This window comes from Miscanthus floridulus, chromosome 8, assembly GCF_019320115.1.
Source record: "Miscanthus floridulus cultivar M001 chromosome 8, ASM1932011v1, whole genome shotgun sequence".
Classification (NCBI taxonomy): domain Eukaryota; kingdom Viridiplantae; phylum Streptophyta; class Magnoliopsida; order Poales; family Poaceae; genus Miscanthus; species Miscanthus floridulus.
This window is the reverse complement of record NC_089587.1, coordinates 66,218,349-66,230,523: the sequence shown is the minus strand read 5'-3', so window position 1 is coordinate 66,230,523 and position 12,175 is coordinate 66,218,349.

The window sequence follows — 12,175 nt, the reverse complement described above, 5'->3', positions numbered from 1 at the left end:
CCTGCCCAACATCTCATTCACCTCCTGTAGCAGCATCAAGCCATGAATCAGGAACTTCATTAAAAGTTAACCCCATAAAATTTCAGGGTCAAAGACCGAATTAGTGAAAATATGCAGCGTTAAACCAATATTTTTTGGGATCACAAGTTCAATAGAAAGATTGAATTAGTGAAAACATGTAGCATTAATCCATGTGCTTGTGCAACAGTCTATCATGTTGTCAGCCAGTCTCTATTTATGCAAAATAGTGTCACACTCTTGAAGCACAAGTCAGCCATTAATGAACTAACAAAGCAGGCATGAGTGTCATAGCAATAGAAAATACAGCAGGTACTCAGTAGTTCTTAGTACACATACCAAAGTAGCATTTCTTTTCCCCATTAAGAGAGTTACAGATTAGTACAAAATTCTGATTGATCTGATAGAGGGTTCTAGGTACATATCAGTCAACTATCTATACTACAAGAGAAAAGATAGCTTGGTTGTAATACAACAAGATTTGATGTGATAGAAATGCTCAACGAGTGTGAGAGCGAAAAGACGGTTCATTTGTTTGTGACAAGGCAGAGAAGGGCCACTTTATCGCCTACCAAGTCCAACAAAGAACCGTCCAAATCTAAACCAAAAAATAAAGGTATTAGAATGAACATATAATTTACTTTTCTATGTATATTTGATTATTCAAGGACAACTATTCCAAGTCATGTTAGTTATCAATGATTTATTTTCATCCAAGATTAGCATATCCAACCCCACCATGGTATGTGACTTAATAAATACAATCTTGATAGTCTAATACAAATATCTAGTTGTTTAATAAAAAGATTACATATTGTTTATTATATTTACTATAAACACGTGTTCATGTCCCCAACATTTGTTTAGCAGGAAGAGGTACAAAGAAAAAGAAAGGATCAAATGTAATGCATACTGAAGCACTATATGCTAACGAGGTTGGGCAGCATGATGATGAGAACCAGAACACATCAGGTGCAAATGTAGTTAGATCAATCTCATTCATATGGACTGCATCTTAACCAATTACTATCACTATCATTCTGTTTTTAATAGGTGATGGCGATGAAGTACCTGGTAAGCGAAAGGGGACCGTTTTAACACATGTTTGGGATCTACTTGGAGGAGATCGGATAGTAGTAAGATGTAATATGCTTGGACAACCCATTGGAAAAGATGGTGGCCTTTTAGGACAATTTTTGGGCACCATAGCAAGAAATGGTGGTTACTGTCCTGTTGGTGCCAAAGATTGCAGAGAAGTTAAGAAAAACAATGCAGAAACCACAATTCAATTCATCTAGGTTAGCTAAATTTTACAAGACATAATGTTTTTATAAGATTAAGTATATATATGCTTGTTATCATATCGTGAAGTCAAATTCATTCATTAGTGACTTTCTTATTTTAGACAAAGTTCTTATATCCTCATTCATGTGAGAAATGGTTATTGAAATCAATTGGAGAAAATACAAGGCAACATTAAAAAAGTCACTATTTAATCCAAAGAAGAAAAAGTCTATTTTGAACAAGCGTTGTCCAGATGATATCGATGAAGATCAATGGAAGGACCTAGTAAAATATTGGAAGTCTAGCGAAGGACAAGTAAGGCACCATTATTGACGCTATTTGGCTTTTTTTACTATCACTATCTATACCATTATTGGTTTTTATATGTATAATGGTTCATTATCTATTAATTTACTTTTCTTGTAGACCCTAAGTGAGAAAAAAAATAAGTTGTGAAATGAAGAAGACAACAAATACAGCCTGTACAAAGAGTTATGCTCATTGGTCTGAGGACATGGTGAGTCATCTTCTGTTTAAAAAAATTATATATGATTCTTCTTAGTTTTCCTTTACTGCTATTTTTTCAAAGGCAAACTGATCCTGAAAAAAAAAACAGCCACATAGAGCAAAGGTTTACCTCGCAACTCACAGGAAAAGGGGAAAAGGGATAAATGAACCAGTGGTATGCTACATGCACATGAGAATTTTTACAAATATAAAATTATTTCTGTTTTCTAATGTGCGGATTTCTTGCTTGTAGGTTGAACTGGAAAATCTCCTAGACACAACCAGAGTTACCACAAAATAGTGAGGGAGGAGTTGCATGGGAAGGTCATGCATTACATCGGGTGTTGGGAGAAGAGAAAGCTGGACAAGTGCACGGCATGGGATTGCTTCCAGTTCCTAAACAAGTTTATGGTCGAAGAACACACCATTTTAAGGACATTAATATAGTTTCACTAGATGGCTCATCATCTTATGTAGAGACTCACATGTTGGAGGAAATAAGGCAACTCAAAAAGCATTCTAGAATGCAAGACAAAGTTATTGAAGAACTAAAAAACAATCAAAGGCACCATGAGAACCAAGAAGCAACAATGGTAACAATGTACATATTAATTTGTAACTTTGTATTGAAATGTGTTACTAAAACTTTATTTCTTTTCCATGGAAATTGTGCTAGGAGTGATCATAACAATTCTCAGAATCAAGCGGTGCTTTCTAAAAGAAAGGTATTTGCTCTATTTTCCATGTTTTCACCTAATTTAGTCTTTTGGCTTTCATATTGTTTCAAATTTTTAGAGAGTTCACTGTGTTGCGCCCAACTAGAATGATGGATTCCTTGAACACATGGATGAATTGGTAAAGTCACTTTCTTGTGAATTTAAAACTATTTTATTCACAAAGGATTTTTTTTTATATTAACTCATGCTACTATCTTTTTTCTCTTTACTAGAATAAAGAAACATGTGAGTCTGAATATAGTGATGATGATAGACTACTTTTATCCACCACAAGTAAAACAACAAAGAAACAAAAGGTATCTATGAACCACACTTTGTTGTATTTATAGAGGAATTTTTGTCTTAATATTTCATACTTCATTATATATGTGTAAGGGTCATCATGGAGGGCCTGGAGAGACTACGACCATTGCACACCAGGAGGTGGCTCATGACAAGGTTACATGCAACAAGCGTCAAGCACCTAAACAACTTCCTGTAATGAAGGTGAATGAACATAATACACTTGTTCTAATTGCATGATCTTGATGTACAACTAAGGGTTGTTGGTCACTAAGAGATTATGTCAAATTAATGTAGGTTGGGTCCATGGTGCTACTAATGACTTCAAAATATCCTATTAAGGCTAATGTGGCCTATGCAACTCTTTTGAGCACTGATCCAGAAGCCATTGTTGGTGGAGTTAAGACAGGAAGTCAATTCTACAAAGTGCGTATCGATCATGCTATAGCAAAAGATGAGACATTCGTGAGGCCTAGGCCTAGGTGCAACAATATTGGTGATGCTCAAGCCAAAGGAGTCTCAATTGCTTGGCCTTCGATGTTTGCATGTTCAAACTAGCTTTCTTAACTTACATCATTGTACATATGTGGCCTAATTTATAATCTTACAACTTATATTTTCTTTGCAGGTTCAAATGATTAATGGTTGAATTCCTACATCGATGTGTACAAAGAATAATGGAAGAAGAAGCAATAGACTTTATGAATCCTAGCTAGTTCTTGAATTTTTCTTTCTAGTATGGACTATGTGTGTTTGCTCTCTAGAGGCATATCGTTATGTACAAATACTATGATTTAATCTGAACAAGCACTATGTTTGAAATCATCCTACTATATGTGGTTCTTGTTATGATTATTGAAATTTGTGGTTTATGTGATTTTGCAATGTGTCATGTTTGTGTGATTCTATAATAATCTGTGTGCCACATATATAGGTGAAACAAATATTTGTTTCCTAATCTGAATATGTTACAATAGATATAAACAAGTGTTACAAACCATGTGTTCCTTTGTTCCATACTGTGCTCTACCATAATGTAGAAGTGTTACTAGAACTAAAAAAATGACACAACAGACAATCACTATAACACTAGGCAAATGTTCCTATAGATAAATAAATGTGTTACAAACTATGTATTCCACCATAATGTGGAGTGTTACTAGAGAAAAAAAAAGTGTTACAACAAAAATCATTGTAACACTAGATAAATGTTCCTATAGACAAGTAGATGTGTTACAATAAACCAGTCTATAGTAACATGGCCAATTGGAACACAAAAAAATATATTACTAAGAGAGCTAGTAACACTTTTTCCAACCTACAGTAACACAAGTTGGTGTTATTGTATCCCTGTGCTGTTGTAGTGTAGGGGGTAACCCCTCTTGTATTCATAAAAAAACTATATCAGCTATAGGGGGTTATTCACAGGATAGGAGTGCTCTTTTTCACAATTACTTTTCTAAAAATAAATAAAATTATGGAAATGCCAGGGTCAGGGCGTCCGACTATTCGAACGCCCCTATTATCATCGGTTGCGATGGTACGAACGGCCCACCTAACCCGGATGCCTCCACCAATCGACTGTTTGAAAAAAAATGTTCGGCCGTCTTCTTCACTCCCAATCAGAACCATTTTGTGGGGGTATTAACCCCTATACCCTTACGACTAGGTTTGGGCCACCCAAACCAGGGGGTCCGGCCCACCAGAAGACGATGTGTGGCCTAGCCGATCTGCTCGGAGTCCCGCGTAAGGAATCAAGGCAGACTTGAAGATCAAACAAGATCCTAGTTGGTTAGAATAGGAATCCTTATCTGGCCACCTATGGCAATTGTAACTGGTAGGGATTAGTTTCCAGATCTGTAACCCTGCCCCCCAGACTATATAAGGCGGGCAGGGGACCCCTCTCAAAAATCATCTCATTTACATACAGCAATACAATCAGATGCAGGACGTAGGTATTACGCCCTCACGGCGGCCGAACCTGGATAATACCTCGTGTCTGTCTTGCGTCACCATCTCGTTCGTTGCTTGTGCACCTATCTACCAATAATCTACTATCTTGGGCATACCCCTAGGTAGACTGCTGACCATATTTCGTCGATAGTGGCATGCCAGGTAGAGGGTGTGCGTACTGCTCCCTAGACGAATAAGATGGTCATCATCCCCGGCTCCATGGCTACGCCAAACAGCCTCACGTTCACCATCGGCCAGATCACCTGGACCACTGGCTCCGACAACTTCATCGCCATGACCACAGAGGAGGCGCAGATCCAATCTGCATCGACCACTGCTTCACTAGTATCGGCTACAGCTCCGACCACGTTTGATCTAGCTCCAGCCACACCAGCATCATGTTCAGCCACGTCGACAACTTGTCGTTTGCTTTCTCGCTACAAAGGGAGGTAGATCAACAACACCGACCTGTTCGACTCCATCGATTAGGTCGGCACTAAGCTTGCTAAAACCCTAGCTCTGGTAGATTCGATTCAAAATCAACCTACCAAGCAGGTAACCAATACCCACAACAGATCTACCCTACCAGCTCGGGCCAGTCGTCCTGCATGACTCAGTACGGATCTTGTGGTCACGTCTACTCCTGAAGGGCTCCCCGTTCGTCGTCGACCAGCCCCCGCAATGGGTCTCTAGCTCTCCGAGTGCGAAGCCTTGATGGAGAATTACCAGGCTCAGCCCTACGGCCTACAAAACACTGCTTCCAACTACGCGTATAATATACAACGCTGCTCAGATCTGTGTTTCATACATCGACCTTGGCCAAAGCCATGCAACTTCATCAACATGGTTCGGATTGAGGAGTATCAAGAAGGATCGGTCCACACAGTTCAAGAGGGCAGCTCAAGCTCCCCGTCCAGCATCGCATCTAATGGCTCCGTCCACACTGAGCTTCAGCATCATGATAATGAAGAAGTTGAATACGACCTGGATATCCTAGACCACTTCCCAGGGTTCCCACAATTCCCATCCTTCCCACCAAGGTGAGGAGACTTGATCAATGTCGTCAGTAATGATGAACCTCGGCAGTTGGTGAAACAAAACAAGAAAGGCTAGCACGCGAAGCACACAATATTGATCGGTTTAATCACAAACAAACCAAAGCCGAGGCAGAAGAGGAGGCACGACGCATAAGGCCCCAGTCACGCGATCTCAACAATGCCTTTGATAGGGTAGGGGAAAAGCAGGTCTTTCAGACTCCAAGCGCCAACATAGCTGTTGCTATGGCAACAATGCAACAACTACCCAGTACCCCAGAAATCCAGGCAATTCGTGATGATGTACAAGTCTACCTGACGGCTGCTATAGCCCAGACTATAGAGATTGCAAACCAAGCCCAGGCTCCGTCCGTCTCAGTCGAATCAAGCCACAGTCATCAGTACTCAAGTCGCCCACAGCCACCCAACCAATGTGGCTCGCGCAACAACGACCCACCAGACGACCGTCAAGGCAGAAACGGTGGTCATGATGGTGGTCGGGACGACAACCGCCACGACTACCAGGACGACAACCGCCGCAACAACTGGGACGATAATCGACGAGACAACCGTGACAATCGCCGTGATAACCGTAGTCGCGAGGTCAACCAGGGTGGCAATTGAGATCACCATGATGGCAATAATGATCTCTGACATTCCCTCAGAGAACGCAATCAAGCAGATATGCCCGGTGTACCTCGGAACTTGATCGAGCACTCCTTAAATATCGATGGCAAGGCCAAACCCATCAAGCAGAAGCTACGACGGTTCGCTCATGACAAAAAGGAGGCTATTAGGGTAGAAGTTACATGGCTTTTAGCAGCCGGATTTATCAAAGAAGTGTATCATCCGGAGTGGTTAGCCAACCCGGTTCTTGTACGCAAAAAGAATAAGGAATGGAGAATGTGTGTTGATTACACTGATCTCAACAAACACTACCCTAAAGACCCCTTCAGCTTACCTTGCATAGACGAGGTCGTAGATTCAACTTCCGGTTGTGAGTTGCTTTCCTTTCTCGATTGCTACTCTGGTTACCACCAGATCGCTCTCAAAAAGGACGACCAGATCAAGACATCCTTCATCACGCCCTTTGGCACCTACTGCTACATGACCATGTTGTTTGAGCTCAAGAACACTGGGGCTACCTACCAATGCACCATACAGGCCTGCCTCAAAGATAAGATAAAAGATGACCTCATCGAGGCTTATGTTGACGATGTAGTTGTTAAAACCAAGGAAGCATACACCCTTGTCGACAACCTAGAATGTACCTTTGCAGCCCTTAACACATTCCAATGGAAATTAAACCCAAAGAAGTGCATCTTTGGTGTTCCATCTGGTATACTGCTTGACAACATCGTCAGTCATGACGGCATACACCCTAACCCAGAGAAAGTAAAAGTTGTCTTGGACATGAAGCCACCCAAAAAGGTGAAGGATGTTCAGAAGCTTACCAGATGCATGGCTGCCCTCACTCGTTTCATATCTAGATTAGGCGAAAAAGGACTACCATTTTTCCAGCTGCTCAAAGCATCCGAGAAGTTTGAGTGGCCGGAGGAAGCAGACGCTGCCTTTACATAGCTGAAACAATTCCATACATCACCTCCGGTCCTCACTGCTCCTAGAGAAGACAAAACCCTCCTGCTTTACATTACAACAACTAATCAAGTGGTCTCCACTACCATGGTGGTCGAGCATGATGAGCCTGACCACGTCTATAAGGTACAGCGACCAATTTATTTCATCAGTGAGGTGCTTAGCGAATCCAAGACCAGGTACCCACAGATTCAGAAACTGATCTACGCCATACTAATTACATCCTGAAAGTTGAAACACTACTTCAATGGATATCGTGTGGTGGTCATGACCGAGTACCCTCTGGGAGACATCATTCGCAACAAGGATGCAAATGGGCGCATCGTCAAATGGGCAATGGAGCTATGCCCTTTCTCCTTGGAATTTGCAAGCCGTACTACAATCAAGTCTCAGGCACTTGTCGATTTCATCGTCGAGTGGACAAACTTAAGCACACCTGCCTCTTAGGGGCCCACCGAGTATTGGAAGATGTACTTCGACGGCTCTCTCAACATCGACAGCGCAGGAGCAGGAGTCCTTTTCGTATCACCATCCAAGGAGTAGCTCCGATATGTCCTCAGGATTTATTTCCTGGCGTCTAATAATGCTGCCGAGTACGAAGCATGCCTACACGGTCTGCGCATTATGGTCGAGCTCGGTGTCAAGCGTCTCTATGTCTATGGAGACATGACTCTAGTCATCAACCAACTCAACAAGGACTGGGATACGACCATCGAAAAGATGGACGCATACTACAAAGCGATCAGAAAGCTGGAAGGCAAGTTCTATGGCATCGAGTACACACATGTGGTCCGGGACAAAAATCAAGTAGCAGACGTGTTGTCAAAGTTAGGATCATCCCGAGCCAAAGTCCCACATGGCGTATTTGTTCAAGACCTGCTCATGCCCTCCATCAAAGAAGAAGATCCCGCGGTCGACAAGCCTCTAGACCAGCCATTGATGGCTACGGTTCCGGCATCAAACACCACCAAACCACCTCCGACCACCAAGAAGCCCGACTGGAGAGTACCTTTCATCAAGTACCTAATAGATGGTAGCGGTTACACCGATCGGACAGAAAATAAACACCTGATGCGTCACAGTAAGCAGTATCTGCTTGTCGATGGCAAATTGTGGCGCAAGAATGCGAAGGAGGAAATCTTGATGAAGTGTATAACCCAGGAGGATGGTGAACATCTCCTAGACAAAATCCACTCTGGCTCCTGTGGCAACCATGCGGCCTCGAGAACGCTGGTCGATAAGGCTTTCTAAGCAGGGTTCTATTGGCCGTCAGCCATAGCCGATGCAGAGAAGCTAGTCCGCCATTGTGAAGGTTGTCAGTTTTTCGCCAAGAGAATCCACGTACCAGCACACGAGATTCAGACTATACCAGCCTCTTGGCCCTTCACATGCTGGGGACTAGATATGATCGGGCCTTTCAAACCGCCCCCTGGAAAATTTACATGCGTCTTTATGCTGATCGACAAACTCTCCAAGTGGATAGAGTACATGCCCCTGGTCAAGGCATCTTCAGAAAAAGGCTGTCGCGTTCCTCGACCAGGTCATCCACCGCTTTGGCATACCCAACAGCATCATCACTGATCTAGGTACTCAGTTCACAGGGAACGCTTTTTGGGACTTCTACGATGAAAGGAGCATAGTAGTAAAATATGTCTCGGTGGCACACCCTAGAGCTAATGGACAGGTCGAGCGGGCAAATGGTATGATCCTAGACGTACTTAAGAAGAGGATGTACAGAGAGAATGACAAAGCTCCTGGAAGATGGCTCAAAGAGTTACCAGCCATGGTCTAGGATCTCAGAACCCAGCCTAGTCATAATACCGGCGTATCACCGTACTTTATGGTTTATGGCGCTGAGGCAGTGCTCCCAGTAGATATAGCCTTTAGATCAGCATGGGTAGAGAACTTCGATGAAGACAAGGCCAATGAAGTGCAGGAGCTAGAAGTGAATTGTGCAGAAGAGAAGCGGCTTGATTTTTGCGTACGTACAGCTAAATACCTTGCTGTTTTGCACAGGTACTACAACAAGAACGTCAAGGAGCGGTTCTTCGTGGTCAGGGACCTGGTCCTGAAGTGGAAGACGAATTAGGCTAGTGTCCACAAACTCGCAACCCCATGGGAAGGACCCTTCATGATCAAGGAGGTTACACGCCCTACATCTTACAGGTTAGCTCGCCTAGATGGCACAGACGTACCCAATTCCTGGCACATCGACAAGCTTAGGCATTTCTATGCTTAGCTACTAAGATATGTACCCCTCTTATACTTTTGATTTATTTCAATAAAGCTATTATGATTTCTCTGACCACTCTAATGTGTCACTTCGAAGTCTATTGTTATTCTAACTCTACCAGTTAAAACTGACCACCATTCCTTCTCGGGTTCTCAGAGCATGCCCTGTCTCCGGTTCTCCCCAACACATGCGTGGGATCCACTCTCTACGCTACGGGTAATCGGCAGGTGCTCTCTGGTTTGACTTGTGTGTTTCTATGTGTGCACAAGCTATGCACCTCACACTCCAACCGCAAGACAAACCAGGGCCAGACAAACCATTTAGGATGACGTGTCGACTAAACTGGTACAACTAAATAGAATGCCAACACGTTCTAACTTAGTTACATCAACATGATATCCGAGCTTAAACACGTTTTCTACAAAACAAACAAGCTTATGTTGATATACAAGTACGTTATTACAAGCTTGCCTGAAAAGGTCCAAGTTTACAATAACCCAACTATATCTTCTTCTACAGCTATAGCCTACACTATTGGCTGGTCAGGGCACGCGGTGCCTACTGCTCGCTGGGCCTAACATCATGCTCGGGTCTCGGGGACTCTGGCATTGATCGAGCTAAAGAAGATGGCCCCGCCGATGCCTGGCTGGTCGAGACCATAGGCTTTGCTAGTTGGCTTGAAGATGACGGTGCTCCCAGCTGACTTGTTGACGGCGTTCCTTGTACGGGTGGTGCCGCACCTCCACATAGGTTAATATCACCAATTATTTTCACCGACAAGTCCAGCTAGGTCATCCGTAGCTCCTCAGCCTTGTCTGGATCTACCTCCTTCGGGTATCCAGCCTCTAGGCGCTTGAGATCGATTAGGGGGTAGTGAGCACGTACCATGCTTAGCACATGTGCACCTGCGTACTCTCCTGCCCCCTTCACGAACTCCTGGAACCATCCCCGTGCCCTTTGGCATCTCTCGATCAATCCTAGCTGCGGCGTCCTTGGCACATCTTCTGCTAGTGCAGGATCGATGAGGTTAAGGACCGGTAAAATGCCCTTTGCCACCTCCTGGCACTGGCGTTTCTAGGTGTCACGGTCCTTGGTGATCACTTGGCATTGCGCCTTCTAGCCGTCACAGTCTTTCATCATGGCCTCCAGATGCTTCTTTGCATTGATTTTTATAACTGCAAACTGCACACGCTGTTAAGACGTTAGACCACGCCAAACTACGGTAGGCAACAAAAATGAGCAAAGGCGGTTGGACAACTTACCTTTCAGCTCCTCTATCATCTTGGTCGTGTGGTCTTAGAGCTGCGACTGGTCTTGCGCCAATTTTCTGTTGTCCTCGTTTAGGTGGTCACACTCCCCGACCACACAACTGTTCTCCTCTCAGAGACGGATCACTTCAGCTTCTAAGCCTGTACTACAGCTGTTACTACCAATAACACAACAGCACTTGTCAGTAGTCGGTATGATAAAATGGCTACTTACTTGTTCTTTCCTGCTCTTTCTTACTAAGCTGGATGACTAGGTTCTGGTTCTAGGAATCTTGCACCATCTTTTCATGATCGGCGGCTTCAAGTCACTGGCGCAAGTGGTCCACCTCCGCCGTTAGCTCCTTGTTGTTTGCAATGATTCTCTCGATCTGGTCGAAGCATTTCTTGCTGTACCTTGCAGTCTTCATTAAGTCCTATGTGCAGATAGCTAAGTAAGACAACTACGACTAGACCGCAAGGCCAGGGGGTGAAGCAAAGCTTACCTGCACTTCCATAACAAGCCGCTTCGCTGCCCGTTCAACTTTCTTGGTTTCTTCAACCTCCGGGATTTCCTCATGGATAACCCATTGGTCGTTCCACCAACGCGACACATAAACATGTTGTCACTTGTCTTGCGGATGGCCCAGGACCTCCTCCACCTCATCCTCTTTGGGCTCTTCTTTGGGTCCTGGTGCTGGCCCAGCGTTAGCAGCATCTGTGATCACCATAGCCTTCCCACGAGCTGCAGCATCGGTAAATGTGGTCTATGCTCTCACCTTCGGCCGCTGCTCTTCGGTCTGCTCTGTTACCCTCGATGCTGAGGTGTTGCCCTCAGCAGGTTTAGCACTTGGAGCACTCGTGCCCAGCTCGGCTGGTCCCTTGACCACCTGCTCGGGGACTATTGTCTGACTGCTTGCTTGCTAAGGCCCCGACGGATCTTCTACTATGGCTTCCTCGGTGGTCAGCTGCTGGGTAGTCTGCTCTGTACTTATTGATGGCGCCACGCCACTTCTGGCTAGCTAGTCCGGACTTTCTGTGGACGCCGAGCTAATACATCCAAGATAAGTTCAGAAAGCAATCATATTAAATGCAAATTGCTAACTTATATCAAGGTTACAAATGCTTACATGTTGGAAGCACGGAATGATGTGGAGAAGGCTTGTCTCTTCGGCCGTACTTGCTCCACGTGCTGTGCGGATGACCCCTAGTCTCCCTCTACATCCAGAACTATCGCTGGGCCTTGGTGCTCGACCCCTTCGCCACTTGTCCTTTGCATTGTAGTGG